At 41.9% G+C, this 22,330-nt stretch overlaps 1 protein-coding gene and 1 long non-coding RNA gene across 6 annotated transcripts in view; one reads left to right on the top strand and one right to left on the bottom strand.

The window, feature by feature from the left end:
• Positions 1–764: 764 nt before the first annotated feature.
• On the bottom strand, positions 765–3,390 carry LOC110472951 (uncharacterized). The gene is made up of 3 exons (XR_014951738.1): positions 3,249–3,390; positions 2,773–2,863; positions 765–1,878 (listed from the first exon to the last, which is right to left on the bottom strand). It is a non-coding gene; the product is annotated as an uncharacterized LOC110472951 (long non-coding RNA).
• Positions 3,247–22,330, top strand: part of DUSP16 (dual specificity phosphatase 16) — a 65,824-nt gene continuing 46,740 nt past the window's right edge. For 2 of the 5 annotated variants that reach the window (XM_021535107.4, XM_021535106.4), the window contains exon 1: positions 3,508–3,637. The gene's annotated coding sequence lies outside the window, so the exon portion shown is untranslated. Of the gene's footprint in view, positions 3,364–3,487; positions 3,638–22,330 lie in introns of those variants that run through there. The other 3 variants (XM_077783271.2, XM_021535108.4, XM_085568170.1) reach the window with 3 other exon arrangements.

The raw sequence follows: 22,330 nt of genomic DNA, 5'->3' as shown, positions 1-22,330 counted from the left end.
GGGAGTGTCAAAGTTCAAGGGCTGTTGCATAGCTGGTTGGATAGCCACCACAATATCTTTTGCCCTTGTTTTACCCCATATAGACACTTCTTATCTCATAAGCCTCATAAGGAGGCACAAGACAGGAATGTTAACGTTAACTCTTTCAGTACCATTTTCTCAAAAACAAACAGTGAACTTAGGCCAAAAAGTCCATCACCAGAAGTGTAGCAAAATACATTTCAGACTTGACAGACTTTAAAAACTTGGGAATGAGAGGTCAGCAGCCAGGGACACCAGCAAAGCCAGGCACTCTCTCTCCCAGATGGTTCAGGGGGTTGCCAAAGACACTCTCCTGGTTTGCACCTGCAGTTCAGATCATTTCCACGAGCTTGCTGCACAAGTGGTAGAGAGGAATGAAAGGCTCTCAGAGTGGGAAAAAAAAAGAGTTAAGTGATGTTAAGACTCTGACATGCAAAGGCATTTCTGCTCCTACAGAAGTGGCCCTGGCCAGCTGAGGGATGTCAGCTGCCAACACATTCACAGTTTGGCCACTGCAAACAGGAGGCAAAGGATGCAGCTCCTACTCTCAGTGAAGAGAGGTCTGATGCTGCTGTCTTTGAGTCTTCCTGACTCCTGCTTTGTCTTCAGGTTAGCAATGAATCTGTCCAGTTTCACTCTGCAATGTTCTCCCAGATCAGATTTTTACCTCAAGTCTGGCTGAAAAGAAAAGGTTATTCTTAGTAATAATTTCAATGTGCAGGAATTAATTGTGATGCCACTGGTTTTGTCACATCTTTTATTACATTAGGAAAATAAAAATCCTGACTCTATACTGAAAAAGCTTTCATTTGCTGTTCTAGTACAAACTTTTCTGCATATATCTTTTTTTAGCTAAAAAGAAAAATATTTTCAAAATATCCCAAGTACTTCTTATTGTTACAGCTTTACAGTCAGGAATTTTTCACAGTCCCACAATTTAAACAAAACCTAAACCTGTTACATATGGTGCTAGTGAGTTGAGATGAGAAAAGGGAAGAGAGAATTGAAATGTCTTTCCTCCTCACCATGCAGCTCTCACCACTGCTCCCCACTTCTCTTTGTGAGGATAACCATGCTGGAACTATTTGTTCCTGCAATTTTCTGGAATGAAAGAGCTGGGGCACTGGCTGTCACCTCCAGTTTCTCTGGCACCCTCTCTGATCCCCTTTGTCAAAATGGGTCACTTCTAGCTCCATTAATCAGCAGTTAATTGTGCAGATTTTTAATGCTGTGGGCACTTTTGGGGTTTGAGAAAGGCATCTTTGGGACCACTGCTGTATTGAGACGGAAGGGCAAACCTGCTTTTCAGCTACTGGAAAAGGATACGTGCAAAACAGTGAACATCCCAATGTAAATTGCTTTACTATAATTTCTTCACTGCTTTTGATATTTTGTCTCTTTTGTGGAGCTTGGGCTTCTCTCTTGCCTGCATGCTCTGCACTCCCTCACACAGGAGTTCAGTACAGATGCCAGCAAAGTGTTGTTATGAGATAGCTCACAACTCCTTAGCACGAGGGCATCATCAAGGTGGTTCTTGGTCAATATTGACAGCACAGAGCCCCCTCTCCCCCCATATAATGTATTGAGTTACCTTCTTCCTGAAACACCAAACACCCAAACCATTTTACTGTGAGCGACAGCTATGTGCTTTTCCAACGGCACTTTGGAAGAGACAGCCACCAAGAACATAAGGACCTATGCAGTTAATCCTCTTTCTCATGCTGTCTTCCAAGGGTTTCTGGCACAGGGATTCAAAACTGTCAGAGGTGATGGACTGGAGTTTGAATTCTGGTGTGCAAGCTGTCCTGCATGTCCTGCAGCGCCAGCAGGTAACGTGCCATCATAGTAATGATGCTTCTAAGGAAGAAAGAGGACCAGAAGATTCTGTCATGCCTGGAAGAGGGATGCATGACAGGTAGGACCCATGCAGCACCTGGAGGATGTACTTTACCAGTTAGGCTTGGTAGTAGCCATAACAGATACATGTCAGGCAAAAGTAACATGTACTTGTGTGGATCTGCATAAATTTTCACTGTATGGCTTCAGATTTTTAAATTTATTTAAGGTTATTTAAAGGTCAAAGGCCCCCAGTGTTCCACATGACCCAGAGGGTGCTCTGCCCACCTCAGTGACAGGGGTTGGAACTGGGTGACTTTAAGTTCCTTTCCCTTCCCTCAAACACTGTGGTTGTGTCATCCGGTAACACTACCACAGGAGGATGTGACCCTTCACACCCAGGTGGTTCTACACCGCAATGCACAGCGGCACACTGCAAAAGCAAAGGCCAGGGCGGTATTTACGGATGCCCCCTCAGCTGGTTCAGGGAGGAGAGGGAGAGGAGGGATGGCCGAGCGGACAAGGCTGCGGGCCCGAGGCGCTGCGAGGCGCCACCGGCCCGGCGGGCTCCGGGCCGAGCGGGGAAGGGGCGGCGGGCCGGGGGGGCCCTGTGGAGAAGCCGGAGCGGGGCGAGGGCCGCGGGGCGGCTCGGTTGAATCGCTCCGCGGCCGCGCTCCTCCCAGGGGCCGCGGCAGCCGGGCAGCAGGCTGCGGAAAGTGAGATAACCCCCATCCGGCCCCCGCCATCGCCTCCCGCCGCCGGGATCCTCTCTCACTGCTCCTCCTCTTTCTCCTTCACCCTCTCCCCCCACCTTCACCCTCCGGCTGAGTTCATTCACTGTGATTGGTTTCAAATGACGCCATCGCTTTATATTTACACCAATGACCTCATCCCAGCAGCTTGAAGTTTACGGACCAGCAAAACTCTTTTCTCTCGCTCGTTCCTCTCCTTGTGCTTGCTCTTCCCGAGTGTTTGTAGTCGCTTCTGTCATTCTGGGATCCTAAGGCTTAAAAACAAAACCAAACCAATAACCCCAAACACAAAGACCAAACGCGCACACAAAAAACCCCAACCCCCCAAACTTTTTCCGTCCTCCCGAGCTTTTCTCTCTGTGTGTCCCCCTTATTACTGTCCCTTTTGAATTTTTTCAAGCCATCTTGGGGAAAGAGAGGGAAAAGAGAGCTCCAAAGCCCCAAATATTTCCTTTTTCTTCTCCTCTCCCCTCCCACTTTCACGCTTCCCACCCTTTAAAAAAACCAAAAAAACCCAATATATTTTTTCTTTTCTAATTTTTAAATTTGCTGGGGCTTGGTTGTTGTTTTTGGGAGGGCCTTTTTTTCTTTGGGTTCCCCCCCCCCCCCCCCTATTGAAGAAGTAGGAAAAAGAGGCACTTTCCCAGGGACTGGAAGAAGACAAAGTTGTTTCGGGCAGCAGCGGCGAGGCTGGTGGGCAATTGATTTTATCCTTGCCGAGGGGACAGGCAGCCAGACTGGCAGGGGTGACACAGTAAGTGCCGGAGCAGCGCAGGGGGACCCCGATCCAGGGCCGCACCGGGAAAGCCAAGCCGGGAGGGAGGCGAGGGGCGCGGGGGGGCCCGGCCGGGCCGGGCCGGGCTGGGCGGGGAGGAGGGGGAGGGAGGTGAGGGAGAGGCGGGCGGCGGGAGCCCTCCCTCCCTCCTCCCCATGCCCTTCCCCGCCGCCCCCTCACCTCCGGAGGAGAGCGCCCGCAGTGGACAGGTCGCTGCCCCGGCCCGGGCGGGCTCCGGCCGCCTCCGCAGGCGGTAAGAACGGGGGCCGGAGGGAGGGGGAACGGCACAGACACCGCACGGCACCGGCGGCCGCCCCGCGCTGCCCTCCCTACCTGCTGCCGGCACCCTGCTGCCCGCGGCGGCTCCTGCCCCCCGTCCCTTCCCTGTCCTCCTCCCGACATCCACCTGCCTCTCCCCGTGCGGGGAGGAAGCCGGGCGCCGCCGGAGCGCGGGGCGGGAGGAGGCGCCGCCGGGAGAAGCGATGGGAAGGAGCCCGCGGGGGGCTCGGCGCTGCCCGTGAGCCGCGGCGTGCGCGGCCACCCTGCTAGACTTAGCCTGGAGCGCTGGCTCCGAGCGCGCTGCGCAAAACGCTTAAGGATGCTTTAAAGCCCCGGAGGGCTCCCGAAGAAATGCTGAAGTTCTGCCTTCGCCTTGGAAAGCGTTTAAATTGAGGCGACTGACAAAATGGAGGGCTGCCGCGGCGTCCAGGAGGGAGGCAAATTGTTAACCTGGCATCGCGCTCGCCTGAGCTCCCAGCCCGGGGCTGGCGCCGGGAAGAGGCCTGACTGATCCCCGCTCCCGGCTTATGTGCCCCGACTCCGGCCCGGGATGCGGGGCTGAGCGCGCATCACCAGGTGTATGGGATGTGCCTATTGCCGAGCCTGACCAATAGCAGGATTTTTCAGCGGCTAAAAAACATTTGGTTGTATGCCAGATGAGAAGCTGGGATTTTAAATTTTTTTTTTTTTAAAAATATTTTAATTTTTATTTTTTAAGAAAAGGAAACCCAGGAGAATTTACCATCATTTCAGCTGGTTGAAATATAAAATAAATTTCTTTGGTTCTCCTTCAAATGAAGGGTGTAGTGATAGCGAGCTATATTGTCTGACCAATGACTAATTTTTCTGTTCAAACATTCAGTGTATACCTAGCAGAATAAATAGATCTGTTGTAGTTTTGAAACATAAAAGCAGATTGAACTGCTTCTCTTTGCAGGGACGTTTGTTGGGGTTCTTAAAAGAGAAAATCCCAACCAAAACCCAAGAATGATTTTGTAATCCTTGCTCTGAGATTTATGCTATTCCTGGAAGTGTGTGGTTTGTTAGATACAGAGTTTACAAAGTCACAACTGACCAAACAGGAGTTGGTTTAGACTCTTGTGTTTTGAGGGGAGGTGGAAAAATAGTAAGTCTTAATTTCTTTTTATAGTGTTCATCCCACTGCTCATTGGAGATTGAAACACAGTTGTTTATGTTGTCTGGGAGTTTCTGTTTGAATGTGGACCGAAGTATGCAGTAGGGAGGTGTACATGTATTTTTAGCTTTCATGTTTAATGACAAAAGATACAAAAAGTAAGGATATTCACAAGTAAATCTTGCATTTACTGAATATGGTCGTTAATATTTTGAGGATGGAATCTATAAGAAATATCTGAGTTGTAGTATGTTCCACTTGTTGTGCTTGTTTCATACAATAGTGCTTTAGTAAATCTTAACAGACAATTTAAAAGTCCCTTTTAGAATGAACAAATACCTAAAAACAGCAGAGAATGTGTCAATTCCTGTGCTACAGATGGTAGCTTCAAAATGCTTTGGTTTAATACATATGGGAAGGTCCAGAAAAACAAACCAAGCATTTAAAAATGTAACATGTTGTATGAAGATACCTGTTAGCTACACAAGCAGATGTAATGGAACAAAATCACACCAGAAAAGCTTCTGTAGAAGACAGCGGGCTCAGTTATCTTGGTTTCTGTAAAAATGCATGCTCCTCTTCTAGCAAGGACAGCTGGCTGGGCAGGGGTGTTTGTTTTTAGCTTGGCTTGACCATGGGGACGGTATCGGCAGAAGCTGTGCAGGAATGTGTTAAATGGATTTCTCTGGGAGCTGTCTCCCAAGCCAACCCCGGCGGGATGCCAGCCCTCAGCCCGTGGGAGGAGTAGTGGTTGTATCTGCCTTGTGCCTGTGTACCTTCCTTGGCAGATCGACTCTGCCAAGGAGCTCTGTGCTGCTGCTCATAGGGGCAGTGAACTCATATGGAGTCACTGGCAACTGGGTGTGAGATGGGCCAGTCGCTCCTCTGCCTATCAGATAAGAGATTCACATAAGCCTTCCAAAGCTCTCAGGGGCTACATTCAGGCTCTCTTTGTAAGGCCGCCCTTCATAAGAAATGTCATATAGACAAGTTAAGTGTTGATTTCTGTTACCTGTATTTATCTTCCAAGTGAGTTCTGTTCCAACACGTTGGGCAGTAAGAGGTGTGTGCAGGGTGAGGGCTTTGCTCCATCACCAGGGTTTTTAAAGTTCAATGCCATAATCCTCACACTGATTCAGCAATATTCGGTTCTCAAAATGCAATTTTGCTAAGAAATACAGTAAGTACAGCTGAAGTATTTTTTCCCCTAAAGAAAAAGGAGGCAGAAGGATGATAGCTTTCACTTTGTAGTATAACAGCTGAATTTTCTAGGACTTTTATTTCTTTTTCCTTTCTGTAGAAGCAGTCAGGAAAGAATCATGGATATTCTTCAAGTGCTGACAGTCTTTAATAGCCAGATGGCATAGAGTAGATACTGTCAAAGGATGAGGTATGGAAGGATTGACACATCCCTTCCTGTTTCTTTTCCATGTTTTTTCCAGCCTTTGAAAGAAACATGGTCTGTGACTCCACTGAATCTGCCCCTATGGATTTGTTGTTATGATAGTGACTAAATGCTTCTTGCAATCTTGTAGTATTTTGTGCATGGTTGTGTAATGCTGAATCCTTCATTATTTAAGAATTTTCAAGAAGCTGGTTTTCTTGGTAATAGGGAAGAAAGCGTGTCCCTAATGTGTCAAATGGTACATTCACTTTCCCTACAATTCCTTAGAGATGGTTTTCAGAATGAGTGTTGCAACATGGAAGATTTCTCTAGAATATTTTAAACTCTGATAAGTACAAATGAGTATTGCTAGTGTTTCTGTGGTTTATTTGTATCCTCCTCATAAACAAAGGGTAGTGTATCATCCTTTAGGGCTGCCAGTTGCATACATGGCCTCTACTTTCTGCACAAATCAAAAGCCACAGGCGATGGCTGGCCTAATGGTATATGACAGGATGTTGTTCTAGACTAAAGCTATTAATTGACTGAAGACTGGGGGTCATTTGCAAGAAGGTGAAGTGAACACTAAGTTCAGGCTGCTTTGTAGTTGTTACTTGGGGGACCCTATCCCCAGGAATTTATCACTATTGTAATAGTATCTTCACCCCAATACTAAAGCCAATGGAGATCAAACTGCCTCTGGAGTAAGGGAAGAGGCTGGCATGTCCTGTGCTCCTGTAGTATTCCTGTTGTCTGAGGACAGGCATGGCAACAGGGCAGCTTGTATCAACACTTCTCTGCTCCACCGTGTCTGATCTTCACATTAGTGTTGTCTTGTCAGCTCCAAATAGCGAGTCACTATTATAGTTACTCTGTAAGTTCCTGTAACTCCTGAAGGAAGCAAAAAATAGATATTAATGGTCAAGTTTGGCATCTTAGCTTCTAGATTTGCCTAGTTTTATCCTGAGCAGTTTTTGGTTTGCCCATGGGTAGGACCTGCTGGCAGGTACTATGGTCTCCAGTGGAGTCAGTGTTGGGCACCAGTAAATTACTTGCTCAGGGCTCAGAGCAGACCTGCACGTAGGATGTGTGTATGGAGGGCAAGAGCAAGATGGGCATGAGTTCAAGGCCCTGTGTTTCCTTCTGCTGCACTATGTGGTCTGCTGCTGAGCTAAGAGTGTCCTACTCAGAGCTGGCTCTGGGAAGGCTGGCAGCCTTCCATGTTGTGTCCCTATGAAATGCTCCAACGGCTGAAAAAAAAACCACCAAAATTAATAATTGGGCAAGGTAGGAAAGAGGGGAAAGAGTGTTGTTTCAGTGATGGGAGGTTTCCAGTGGGGCTGCCAGGATTCAGTGGGAACATTCACAAGCTCCCTTGGTGCTGCTTTTCTGTGCTTTCACCATCCCAAGCTGGAAGGTATCAAAGGAACTCCTGAAACAAGGTTCTTCTTTGAGGGGAACTTAGTTATCTCTTCTCTTTCCTGGTTACAATATGATACTTATATTGCCAGTGATTTACATAGCTTCTCTCTAAATGTATTTTTGGAACTAATTTTTCCCTGTGCTGTATGAGTTTTCATGCTGTTCCTCATAAACTAGGATCAGTTCCTTGCTTGGACCTCCTCACATACATTTGCATTCTTCTTTGCTTTCAAGCTGAAGATATAAACTTCTGTCATGTGTTTAGTAAATAAAGATACAAAAGTTTGTATAAAAGAGATGTGCAGAAGCTTTCATTAGTTGAGAATAAATATATTTTTTTTTCTCCATAAGATCTTTCTGCACACTAGTCAGAGTGATGATCTGCTAAAATAATATGAAGTTCCATTACATTCGTTTGGCAGAAAATTGACACATTTTCTAATATTGAGACTGAAATAGCATTACCCATTTTCATTCTGCTTCACTTGATTTTTGCTTTACTAAAATGGTCTATTAATTGAGCCTGTTGACTTAAGGATAGATCAGTGGTCATACAGATACTTTCTTTTTACATATCCCTGCCTACTTGTCTAATGTTTTTACATTACTGAAGGCAATGTGGGAGGCAAAAAGATGGGTCTGAGTGTGTAATGTAGCAACATTGGAACGAGAACTTTACAGAAAGCATAAACTGAGGAGGACAGGAGGGACTAATTTTATGAAATTCCTTTTATGCACACGTTCTTGAGTTTGAATAACTAGTATGTACTCAGCCTGCTGGATTAGAAGGCTTTGGCTCTGCATGTGTAGCATAGATGTTGCTCTCAAAATAGGAAAGGAACTCTCCCTCCTCCCACGCTATTCTGGATCAAATTGATTCAGTGCTTCATTTTGCTCCTACTGAACCCCTAGTAAAGCATGTTTAGGCTTTATAGTTCTGTTTAGGCTGAATAGTTCATAGTGTTAGAGATATAAATGCCACACTTTTAATAGCCCGTATCTTGTTTTTGCTTCTTGGTTGCTAGCTGTAAGAATCATTCATCCCAGACTTTGTAGACTCAAATCCCATGACAGAACTTGGGTTTTTACCTGCAAGATGGTCCTTGCAGGGGCATGCCTTTCTCCACAGTGCATGTTTCACTAAGTTTGTGCAGTCCCTCATGCAGGACAGGCACCCATCCTCTAAACACATGCAAAGAGTCTGAGCTATGCTTCACAGGGCTTCTCTCAGCCATCCTGCCACTGAAACAAGCCTTAATGTCAGAGGTGGATTGAAATAGCCTGAAGAACAGGCATAGGGTTACTTTCCTCTCATTCAATTAATGCTACCTGGAATAGGTATACCACCTATCACCTATCGAGTTCCCACAGGTGTTTTGTTACAAGTGCTGAGGTGTTGGGGTTTCATACCTCCCTACTTGAAAATTCATGCTTGGGACACAGTGTTTCCTCTTGCTTTCCAGCTTTGCTCTCCCTGACTTTTATGAGAGAGTCTGTTTGAACTCTGGAAACCTGGGAGGGAAAGAGAGGTGGAGAGGGAAGAAACTTTGTGTTACTTGTCATTCTTCTAATGCCACCTTACTCAGAAGTGCCTTTCCAAATGAACAGAATTTAGGTAGAAGCCTTTTACTAAGAACAGCTGGGGAGCAAACCGAATAAGCTTCAGGTTGATTTCCACAAAGATTCATAAATGTTTGCCAATTTTTAAGCAAGAAGAAACTATTGCAGCTTGCAGCAGTAATCTTAGTGCATTGGGTTGACATGTTGTTGCATTCTAATAAGTTTCAAAATATGCAATAGACTGAATCCAGATCAGCAGAAGGCAAATGGTGTCACCACTTTAGGAGGGCTCCCTCCACCTGTCAGAAGACCTTGTGGTTTTGTGCTCCAAACTGAGGATAGGCTGCGAAAGACTCTCTTTCCATAGTGTACTTGGAGTTCTGCATTGATGTTAAGTCTCTTCTCCTAGCAAGAGGACCCTGAACCTTCTTTCCTTTTCTCCCAGGGTATTCCCATATCATTACAGTGTTTTAAAAGCTCTCCAGCTTTTACACAGTGGGTGTTGGGAGGCCTTACTGAAGAAGGGTCATCTCCAGCAACTGGTCTGTATGTTCATAGTCCTGTGTCTCAGGATGGCAGGGGCAGCTGAAGGTAGATGAGCACCATCCTTATAAGAGCTAGTAAACTTCATGTTCTCCTGAATAGTAGGAGACTTACAATGAAGTCTAATAAAGCTAAGAGAGCTGCTTATAATTGTACTATCTGCTGTTACCTTGTTTGTTTCTCAAAATCTCTTTTTTTTTTTTTTTTTTTTTTGGTTTGGTTTGGTTTGGTTTGGTTTGGTTTGGTTTGGTTTGGTTTGGTTTTTCTTGCATTTGGTTTTTCAGCTGAATAGATCTGATTATCCTGGTCCTTCTTTTCTTGTCCAGCTGCTGAAAATCCCTGACTTCTCATGGCTGATACAGTGTGGGCACGCTGTCAGCTTCTCAGTTCTCTGTTCTGCTTGTTAGATAATTCATAATGTTAGAGATAGAATGCCACACTTTTAATAACTGTAGATACAGATCCATGTGTGGTTTCCATCCAGGTGAAAAAGCCTGTTTCCTCATTTTGCTGTCTGCTGGGATTTCCAGGTAGACCTATTTGAAGATGCCTGAAAAATTTGCCTATCCAGCCCAAATATGATTGTATGAGTAGTCCATTTGTTGCCTGTTTCCTGTCTAAATATTACTGAAAGAAATTAATTTCCTTCAAGAAAAATAGGGATGAAAAAAAACAGGAGTACAAATTCAAATCTCCAAGATACTGATCCAGATAGCAAAAGAAAGTGGTGAAAGACTGATTAACTATTACTGTCATTGCACATTTTCCCAACATGTTTCCATGAAGAGACACCCATCTTTCCACCCCCTCAAATTTACAGGATTTGAATCTTTTTCTGCAACTGAGGCTTGCATGACTTGCCAATTCTTCTGTAGGTATGATCTGTTGTGAAATGAGGAAATGTGTGTTGCGTTTTGTCCCTGCTGCCTCATGTGTGGCTAAACTGTAGAAAGCTGTGGAGGAAGCACAGGCATGCTGTTCCTCTGACAGCCTTCTGCAAATACAAGCTATTAATGACCTTACCTTTCATGGGCAAAGCCAGTCTTGGCAATTGCTTTGTGCACTTCATTGCATGGTGTAACAAGCAAGCACATTAGCTATTTTTATTCAAACCCCCAGACATAAGCCAGTACAGCAAAGTGTCTATGAAATGTCTGCATAGCTAAGTGAAAATACAGCTGCTATTTAACACCAAATTTTTGTCTTTTACTTACATGATATTGAGGGTTCAACCAATGCTAATCTAATCTTTCTAATTCAGTCATGGTGAGGATTTTGAAGATTTAACATTAAAATAGGCAGAATGTTCTTTTCAGTTACTGACTTTGTCTACTGATTAAGTTAGCAATAGGGAGGTAATGCAGTATGAGAGGTGGGTGGGTGGGAAGAGGGGACTGCTTCACAGTAAAGGTGCAGGTCTTGGCCTTTCAGAAGGCTTTGGGACTTTATCTTTGAATATGCTGCTTAGTGGCTGGCACAGAAAAAAGCTGGATACAGCGACACCCTTAGCATATGCTGGCTTAGAGAGAGGAGTTGTTTTGGGAATTTTTAAAAGTTGCCAAGCTGTTTGATGGTAGTTTTCCCACTTTTTTCCATTTTATTTTCCTCCCCACTTTTCCTCTGAAGAGGCTTTCTACTTTGACAGAAAAATGGCTTTCATGGCATGATGAATAATTTAAAAAAATGTAAGACTGTGTTGATGATTTAAGTATTTCAGCATTTCAAATCCAAGAACAAGAACTTATGTCATCAATTAACTTGGGAGCAATGTTGGGCATATAAATTTTTGTGTGTGTACATGTTCAGCATATATATATATATATATATATATACTTCAGTATTGACATGTGATCTCCAGTTCAATTTTGGTTTAAAAAGGAAAAGAAAGAAAACAAACTTTTCAGTACAAGATAGATGTTAGAGAGCCTGAAGAAAAAAGAGACATCATCTAATATGCTTTTTCCCTGACCTAGAACCTGGTTCTGGAGTAGATATCCAGTAGCAGCATTTTTATATATCTTATCTTAATTGAATTATTAAGTGCACTTACAAAAATCTTCTTGTTATGTCCACCAAAGTTAGGCATTTCTATTGAGTGCTTAGTATTTGGCTCAGCTTGTGGTACTGCTTTTCTGTACAGTCACACCTTGTGCTTACTTAGCTATTTATTACTTATTTACCTATTTTTGTAATTTATGTCACAAAATGAGTATATACAAATCTTACTTCCTCCTTGAAATGTCTCTCCCTTTCAAATGTCAATTGTTATACATGAAAGCACAGCTGGAGTAGTTCCAGAAAATAGAATTACTCCTTCTTTAAGGTGAAGTGAGATGGGTGTTATGTAGATCACCTGCATTGGGACGTAATGTCAATAAAGAAATTGAATCACCAATATGTAACCATGTCCTTCAGCTTCTCCAACAGCAGTAAAATGGGCTTCCTTGAATTCCAAATTCTGCACATTTTGTTCTGATTTATGTTTAAATGTTTAACTTGAAACATAGTTCTATTTTCTGATGTCTGTGGACAGAGCTGTGATCCTGCTTTTACTCAAAATGCAGTTAAATTGCACTACAATGGAAAAATACTCAGGCTTATCATTTTGTCAAGAAGAAGTTTCAAACAGTTTTTCCAGTTTCAAAAGCTGTATGTTATAAAGGTCAACTTCTGTCATAGTGAAAATACTGGAAAGGGAGGATGTGTGTAAGGAACAGAACTGGAGAGAGAGAAAGGATAGGGCACAATAGAAAGAAGAGGTATTGATCAGATGTTGAGAAAATATACCTATGTGCATTAAATAAAAGAAGAAGGAAAGAAGAAGGTAGAGTCAACAGAAACTAAAAGTATTTCTAAGAAGAAGTAAGAAAAGTTCTGCACTAGTTGCACATGAAAATGATGTTTCATTTAAATCACAGAAATTGTAGCTCTAATGTCTGTTCTATCTGACAACAGAATAGGATTATTCCACTTTGCTTGGTAACGCTAGGCTTGCAGGAGTAGATAACTGAAGTCTTATTTCCTGTGTTTATGAGGAGAAGTCTTTGACAGGCTGTCTAATTAAAGTCTTAATGACAAGTTGTAGGAAGTACAGGGAAAGGCGTAATTTCTAATAGGTTCATAGTAGTAAATACTACTTGTGCATCTAGAAAATATCTTCTGGAAATTGTTAAACAGTTTGTTTGATTTATAATTCATGTAACTGAAGATACACCTTAAAATAGAGAAATGTTGGGTGAGATTATGTGGTGGCTTTTGAGAAAATAACATTGTGTGGGTTTGGGTATTTGGTCTTTATCACTAGAGATTTGTAAACAGTTAAGAATGAGTTGATTTCAAAACTTTTCATTATAGGCATATCTTCATGTTGAAAACTTTACAGTTCAGAGGCTTAAGCTTCTATTGCATGCTCCTAAGTCCATGTAAAGACATGTCTTTCAGTGCAACTGAGGGGATGGGAAGAAGTGTGGAAAATGATCTGTCTGAATACTTCTATTGTGAGTTGCTATTTTTCTTCATGCTGTTAGTAATTTATTGTTGGCTCTTTTAAGATCTGGTATGTATGGAGTTATTCTAGACAAAAGAGAAACTTATATTCAAGAAAAAAGTTGGCTAATTTTGTGTTTGCTTCTAGAATATGTTGAATACAAGAGGCTGATATCCTCTAAATACATTGCAGGTACAAATGTGCCATCTCCCCCAGGCCCTTCCTGTTTGTCTTCTAATATTTTGGGGTTATGTTAATTGTGTCATTGGTGGGAGTGCTTTGTAAGTACAAGTAGTCAGTGCCCCAAGGAGCCTTACCCTAAATACACAAAGCAGAAGAACAGCAGCTAAAGACTATTGACAAACTGTCTTTTTCCAGCTGTGCACGTAGAAAAGGTTACCACAGCTGGATGCTTGACCCAGTCCCTCTGCCTGTAGCTGCATGGTTTGTATGATTGTTCATACTTCACTTGAGGCCAAGTCAGGGAATAAATTCACAAGTAGCCTATTTTCTTTGTGTTTGGTTTGAAGCAGATCATACTGTTTGCTCTGTAGACTCTAGGTTGTTGTTTGCTCCATGCCAGACCTCAAATTATCTGCCTTCTCAAAATCTTAGAAGTAAAATACTTTCTAGACTGTCTTTTCCTTTCTTCTGTGCTCTGCCCAATTGGCTATTACCCTTGTTGTCCAAAAGAAGTGGGCTCAGTCACAGTAAAAGTGGAATTGGAGAACATTAACATGGATCTACAGAAAGTAGTGGAGCTTTCTCTCTCATGAGGATGACACAGAGTGTATTTCTGGGGCAAGTAACACCAAAGCCTTGCAGGTACTGAAATCCTTTCTTGATTTCCCAGCCACTGTCTTTTCAAACTCACTCTTCTAATGGCTGTCAGGATCCCACAGTGAGCCAGAGCTGGGAACCAGAAATGCCTGAAGAATTTTTGCTTGTTGTTTACTGCTGCATTTGTTTATTCTACTTGGTTGTATAGTCGGTTTGTGACTGATGTAGCTCTTTAAGTCAGCTTGCTAGATTAACTTGTGAGCTGGCATGAGGGAGGGTGCTCACTGGTAGCCCTGACTTCACTTGTTTTAAGCTGCCATGGAATGTACCCCCTCAAGCTTGTCTTCTGCAGAGGCAGCAAGAAGTATATTCATGACATAGATTTACCCACTGGAAGCCAAGACTGGAGCCATTGATTCAGGCTATTAAGCTGATTACTCTTTGTTTACCACTGTGCATTCAAGATGACTTGTCTTGACTTCCCAGGGGTCCAAGAGCTTTGTGCTCCATTGGAAACTCCTCTCTGCCACCTGACAAGTTTAGAGCTTTGATTTTGTCAGGATGTTTTTGCTCTAAAACATGGCCAGGATATAGACATATATGTATATGTGTTTTCATATATACACCCACATACAAACCATGTACATGAATGTGCACATGTGTATATATATATATATATATATACACACCCATATGCTCTCTCTAGAATTTGTATCTTATAAAGCTTTCACTCAATGTGACTTTCTTTTTGGTTTTTTGATGGCTTATATTATAAGAAAAGCAATTAATTAGCTAGGAGAACAAAATAGCCTTGCAGAAGATAAGGCTTCTTAGACTCTTTCTAGGGATAATGAATTGAGAAAATCTGGTTACATGGTTTTCTTGTAGTAGGTAGTTTTAGTGGTGATAGCTATCTGAAGGAGGCAGGTAAATTTTGTACATTTTTTAGATTATGGTGTGTCTGTCTGATCAGAAATCACAAGCATATTCATTACTTATCTTTCAAAGGAAAGTGAAATAAAAATATCTTCCTACTTGAAAACATTTCTTTTTTATTGTATCATATTTGGTAAAATGAAAAATCTCTTTTCTGATATGAGAATGGATAACTAGTAAGGTCTATTCATTTTTTACCCTGGTTTTCTTCTTCCTTCTCATATTAACTTATATGGTGCCAGTGTGTTCAGAGTTGTCAGTTTTCTCACTTCTAAATAGCTTGTGTCATCTCTGCCCACTGCTCTGGGGGAAGGTTTGATTAAACCTACAGCTCCATTTAGCACTCCCATTCCTTTTCAAGTGGTAGTGTCTGATTTGTTTTTAATACAAGTGCTGTATTTTTATATAGTTTCGATCTCAATTATTTGGGGGTTTTGAGTATTCCTTACATTTATTCTAAGTAACAGCATGGTGATACCAGGACCATGTTCTTGGAGTCCTGCTTGGAGTAAAAGGATTCTGCAGCTTCAGCTGGAGCTCTGCTAAACTCCTGGTGCTGCATGGCACTGCTGTAATGGGATGGTGTACACACTGGAAGAGATGGTGTTGCAGATGATCTTGTCTTATGTAGATGGGAATCCAGAACATCCTACTGGTGAACCTGCCATCCCTACAGCATGATGGGACTAATAATGTTCCTGGTGACATTTTGCCAGTTGAAGGCTTTTGTCATTCAGGGAAGAGATTTTTTTTTTTTTCCCCTTGCCAGACCATTAAGACTGCATTTTGCTAACATGTGCCAAATTTGCATGTGGGTTTGGCAAACCAGTCAACTGAAGCAGCCTGTCCGTCATGTCAGCACAGCTCTGCTCTTCAGCCAGGTGCAAATCTAAAGTGGTTAGTTCCCAATGGCTTAATCCAGTGTTGCTACTATCAACAGACACATAAATTTGGGGTTTTTTCCCCCTCTACCACTCAACTGAGGGTTTTTTCCCATCTCCTTGGGTAGGGAATGGGTGCATGTGATTGTAAATATTACATTTATCTTAAAATTTAGATTTTTTTTTTTAACTTTTTGCTATAGACTTGAAATGAGCTTTCTAGAAAGTCTACATAAAGTCCCTTCAAGTAATGGAGTTGACATGCTCAAAGACACATGAGGAAATTGAATGGTGGCTTTGGTTCTGGGAGAGAAGGGTGGTTCTGTGTCCGCTCTCATTTCTTGCCATATCCTTCTTTATGCCTGTCATAAGGTCTGCCAGAAGCTCTGTGTGGCTACTCTTAACTAACTTGTTCTGGTACTGAAGTTCAGCAATCTTTCTGTCCTTTTCTTCTTTTCTGTCATGTACAGCACTTTCTACAAACACTTTGTACCTATGCTGGAATAGCTTGCTTTGTGACCATTAGTGACCATTACATATTTCTGTTTTCTCCTCAATCCTTAAATACTTAATCCCTCATAAATGTAGGGAAGATGGTGCCTTAGTCTTAGTTAATCAACTTTTTTCCCCTCTTCTTCTGCTGTATCAGTCCTGACTTAATCCATCTGGAACTTACCTTTTGCCAGCACCCTGTGTGGAAGAGGCCCTTGCAAAGAAACCTCTTTTTGTTTTCTTAGTTATTATCTAGTTCCTGATACCAAATTTAATTTCACTCTTCGATTTTTGTGCATAAGCTCTTAGGATTTTTCTTATATCTGGTATTTTTTGTTCTTCTAAATTTTTTTTTTCTTTTTTTTTTTCTATCTGCTGTCACTTATACTACTTTCTGTTTCTTTACTGAGGCTTTGATTCACATTTTTCTGGGATATGCTCATTTGGCCTGTGTAACCTCAAGAAAATGTTACCATTTCAACATAATGACTCTTTTTTTTTCATGGCTTCCTGTTCTCTTTCCTTGTGAAGTTGTATGTATACCTTCCACAACTTCCAGACTCAGCAGGGAGCTAAACACACAGCTTTTCATTTCCTCTCCCTTCTCAAATTGAGGATCTTTTGGACCGACCAGTGGTGTCTAAACCACAGTTTCTGAAGCACAGCAGCATGGCAGGGGTTTTGGTGGGAGCTCTTCCAGGAATGTGCTGAACTGGTTGTGTTTATGGGCACTGTCATTCAGCAGATGCAAACAGTGACCTACCTTTCCAACATATGGATCCTTTTAGTGAAGAGCAGGGGAAAAGCTTATTTCCTATTGCCAAGTGAAGAACAAGCACAGAACAAAAAAATGTCCCTTGGCATGACCTGCAGTGGTTCAATGGCTAAATTGAAAAGTAGATTCTCCATCAAATTAATTTCCTCTTGTGCTTGGCACAGTGTTCCCCTTACTTCCTTCTCTAAACAAAATTGGTTGGACCCTTCCCCCTTTTCCATAGTAACTGTGTGATTCCTTGTTTAGTTTGTGGGAATTGCAAGAGCTCTGATATTTTCCTGAATTAAAGATGCCAGATATTTAGTGATTTCTTCCTCCTTCCTGTTGTTCCTCCCCTCCTCCCCTGATGGTCTCTTGGGAGTTGGTTTGTTCTTATTTTCCCCTAGGAAAAGACATTACCTCATCACTTTTCATGGCAATTTATGATTCCTTGTGTACAGAAGGCTTCAGTTGACTTCAGTGCCATTTCACGAATGGAACTAAGGAAGGCTAGGCTACAGTAGAAAAGTAGAGTGCACTTTCTGCTTCTGTGTCAGTTGTGATCATTTCAGTTTCCTTCTGGATAGGTTTTCATTTTGAGATAAACTCTGTCTGGAATGACACGGCATCTCTGCAGCCACAAAATTGTTATGAAACGCTGAACACAGAGACCTTGCTATCAAAATACTTGTTTCTTCATCTTGTTTTGATCACTGTTGTGAAATTGAATAATTAAGAAGTTCTACTCCAAAAGTAGAGAAAAGGTATTGGAGCTTGCATCTTTTTTTTGTGCAAAATAATGCTGTCTTGAGACCCATTTATTAAAACCAAGTTGTAATGAAAATATCCTAAAATCCTCAGCTTTAGCTTGGTTGTATCAAATGCTTGGTAAAACTCCAAAGTGGTAAATAACTTGGTTATTTTCTTTGTGGAGTATTAATCTTGTTTGGTTTAGCATGTAAAACTAAAGACACAGCTTATTTTTACTTAGTGTACACTTATTTTAGAGTATCCCTTCCATACAGTATTAAAGATATTTATTACAGAACCCAGGAGGCTAGTCACAGACCATGGACTGCTGTGTTTGGTGGTCTCAGAGGCAAAGTGTTCACCTAGGCAGTTCTGGTCGGCACAAATAGTCTTAGTACTGATGCCAAAGTCCTTGTAGACAGTTCAGCAAATAATGGTTTGAAGGGAGTGTGACAGAGATGATGGTCTCATGTTGTTTATTATGGCTCAAGAAGAAAATAAAGATGCATCTGGTAAAAGAACAGGTCTGAAAAATTACATTTGCTACAGTGTAGGTGTGAGCAGCATAGTTAAGGCAAAAAGAAACACTACTGTGCTACTAGAGAAGAAATCATGTGCCTAGGTGAGCATTTCTCATCCTTCTGTGTGGTTTGAAGTGTCTTAGTATGAAGTGGAAAAATGAGAAGAACTCTAACTTCAATGTAGAAGTCTGGGGAGAAATCCCTTACATAAAACAATGTAAGAAAAGAAAGCTGAAAAAGGGGAATCTGTTGGCTGTAGCAGGTAGCTGATTTCCTTCAGGAGGGTACTGAAAATTTTTTAAACACGCACTGACTTGATTTGAAGGTGAAACCATTATCTAGTATTGCATTTTTCTAGACTGGCCATCAGTAAAATCTCTGTCATTGTTTTATTGCAATATTTGGTGGTTAAAATCCAGGAGAAAGTGTAATGAATGTTAAGTTGCCTGTCTTTTCAGTTACTTCTGTTAAAAGCAAGAATTTATTTTTGTTGATGATGCCAACAGTTGACATGCACAAGATGACATTTTCAAAGTGAGTATTTAACAAATAAATCCACATTTTTTTCTGTAACTGCTGGTGTAAATACCTGTCTGTTTTCTCTCTTGAGACTGTATTACAAGCAGTACTGGGTTTCTTAACGTGTGATTAGGTTTGCTGTAGAGGTTTTAACGGAGCTAAATTTTGAGATACCTAGTCTGAGATGAGATGTCCAGGTGATTGGTTTACACCTGATGGTTCCTGACAATCCCTAAAATATTTCATGAAAACTTGTTTCTTCTCTATCAGGACAAATCCCTTGACCACTGTTGTTGCTGTGTTATTTTGGGAACTTAGTGCCACATGGTGTGTGTTGAATGGAGATTTATTTTTAGGGTGTTGGTTTTCTTAGAAAACTCAAAGCTACAACAAATGGCCAAGTCTTCTGATTGAACTTTCAGATCTGACTGTGTCGTTTTGGGTGCTAATATGAATGCTAGGTGTTCAATGAACTGTTTGTATATGATACCACAGATTTATTTATCTCTTAGTGAGGATGTCAACCTCAAACAATTAAGCTATATTTATAGTTTTATATCAGACTAAATAACTCCTCTGGATTCAAAAATTAAAACCAAATCACAGTTGATCATGATGACAATATAAATAGGGCAACAAAATTACCAGATCTTCCAGGAGGCTTAATCTCTTGTTCTTTATGGTTTAGTTGAAACCTGTGTATCATAAAAGGTGGCCCAGTATTGCTCTTCGCCTTCATAATTATTTAACTTTAAGGTTTTCTTAATTGTAGTTAGACAATCAAAAGATGCCTATCTCAGCAAACCTGCTGGCACTATTACCTCCAGGCTGCTCTCTATGTGGAGTTTCAAATGCTTCTGCCATGGTGAATGCATCACCATTCCTGCTTGGGGCATCAGTAGTTTGGAGGTGGATTTTGCAATTTTGTCTGTGTCTGAAACTGCTGGTAATCTAATTGCTGGATTCAGGCAGGGAACTTGCTCCTTAGAAAGCTTTCTCAGGGGCAGACCTGAATGGATTTGAATGTCTGAAAAACCCAGGGGTGTGGTGGAGTACCATGGGAATTGCCTTTAGCCTTGCTGGATGGATATACAGCTTGTGAAAGGTCTCAGGAGGATTTGACCATGCCTTAAAAATACAAAAAGAAGGCACCCATATTTCAATTCTTAGTCTGGTTCTCTGTAACCCTAAAAAGAAACGTGAGTTCTAAGTGAGTAAATCTTTCATTTGATGTCAGTGGTTCACCAAAAACATTTTGGGTATGACTATACTTACCTAGATTATTCACTGCCCCATCTGGGAGCCACTGCTTTAAGTCGTAGGTGTTACATGTGGTAGTAGGTGCCAAGTGTAGTGGAGCAGGAGGCCATTTTACTGCACATCTCTATTTTTGTTGAGTTGGGACAGGTTGAATGTTTTTTCATGTGTTCTTCTTGGAGCTGGTGAACTTTGTCTGTTTATTCCTTTTGAAAGAAAGACCTCAAATGTTTTTAAGCAGCACATGCAGAGAAGGATCATGCTTTTTCTGTGGTTAAAAGCTCAGGTGCTGGTAGCAAGAGTATTTTCATTGGGCAGGCAGAAAGAGAAGCTGATGTTCCTGGGTAGATCTGTGCTACTTAAATTGCCCTACTGAAGTAGGGCAGTTTCTCTGGGGAGTCCTTTCCTTGTTTGAGAGGGGCTAAAGGTACAGCAAGAGATAGTTTCTTCCCTGCTGCTTTCTTTATACCAGTCTACCTGAAGCAGAGTTTCTCTGGCTCGAAAATTGTTGTTAAGCTTCCTAAGAATACTTTTATTAACTGTAATTGCCTGTACAGTTTGACAAGATTAGCAAAGCATGGAGAGTGCTTGTTACTGTTATTTTTTTTCTTTTAATGACAAAGTTCTTCGAATTTGGCATGGTCTGTCTGCTGCAAACTCCTGAAGTAAAAACAGTGAGGGCTTGGCAAGCAGTACAGTTCTGGTAGGAGGATGTTTGGGCCAAGGACTCATAGCCAAGCTCTTACCTTTTCGCATAAGATTTTCTTTAACGGGAATGCAAAGGAGATGGGACTGTGGTTAAATAATTACACCTTGATTGAGGGAACAGCCCTGAGGAAGGTGCTCATGTAATGAGCGTCCCCATTGTGCTGTGTAAGAACAAGGACGCTGTGCTGAGACTGTGAGCAATCATCACGCTGGAGCTGGCTGGTACCTGACTCTACAGAACTGTGCTGAAAGGCACTGTTGACTTCAATTTTACCTCAAACACACCAAAAATCCATGGCAGTCTAGCACATGGGATAATACTGTACTTTAGACTGTGCAGCAGGACTTTGGACCTTCATGCCCAGGCATTATCCATTTGTACCAGTGAAATGGGAATTCTGTGTGGCCAAGTTGCCTTTTCCCATCCAAGCAGTGCATACTTTGTTTAAAGCCAAAGGTGTATCCTGGGGAATACTGTACATTTTACAGATTGATATATGGTGGCTAGGTTGATCTTCTTGGAGCACTAGGGTATTTTTCCCCTCCTTCAGTTATTCCAGCATACTTCTCACTCAATTCCATACACAGCTCCTGCTGTCTGCCGCAACCTGTTTGTGCTGGTGGCAAGTTTATTTTCTATTCCTTACTCTGTGTATCTGAGCAGGAGTAATAACACAAGCTTAGAGATCTCTGCTTTGTGCAGTGTTTGATACTATAAAGGCAGCAATTGCTGAATAAATCATTCTGGACATGGCACTCTGGGACAGTGCAGCTAGAGATGCTCAGTCTAGTCCATCTGCCCTACACTGTGGATTGCCATAGAGGAAAGGTTTAGCTTGGGTATGGAAAGCTCTCTAGCTGTGCCATGAGGTGAGCTTGCACAAATAAATCCTTCTTTTTATCAAAGCTGGCTTGAGCACTACACTGGTGGTTTGGCTCAGAGGTAGCTCATGAGTCTCAGGTTTTAAGCATGTCCCCTGCATGCTGTCCCTGCACCAAAGCATGCATGGAATATCAGAATAATTTAGTTGCCAAAACCATAAAAAAAAAAAAAAACAAAAAAACCCAAAAAAACCCCCCCAAAAAACCCCAAAAAAACCCCAAAAAACAAACCTCTAGAACCTTCAGTATCTTGCTTTTTCACAAAAATTCATAGATATGGCCTTAAGTATATCTTTGATGTCAGGTGGTCTCCTTGCCAAACCTAAATCTGGTTCTCAGTAACGTCTTACATAGTTATGCTTTCAATAGAGTGCCAGAAAGCTAAACCCTGGTAAGACTGTGCTTTAAGCTGATGGTGAGAACAAGTTTAGGAAGACTGCTTTAGTCCTGGATAGGCATTGTAGCCTAGATACATTTTCTTCTAGAAGTAAGTCATAGATTTTATTTATTTTGCCTCTTCTAAGGTAGTTTAATATACATTAAAGCATAGATGTTCTAAAGAATTATTTGGATTTGTGCTTGATCTCTTCCATCTCCCAGGTTGTGGATTACTTGCCTTTGGAAGCACATGCCCCAGGCATTCCTGCTCTGACTTG

The sequence above is a fragment of the Lonchura striata genome, chromosome 1A (genome assembly GCF_050655825.1).
Source record: "Lonchura striata isolate lonStrDom1 chromosome 1A, ASM5065582v1, whole genome shotgun sequence".
Classification (NCBI taxonomy): Eukaryota; Metazoa; Chordata; class Aves; order Passeriformes; family Estrildidae; genus Lonchura; species Lonchura striata.
The sequence above is the reverse complement of the archived record's forward strand: the minus strand, read 5'-3'. Positions and strand labels throughout refer to the sequence as shown.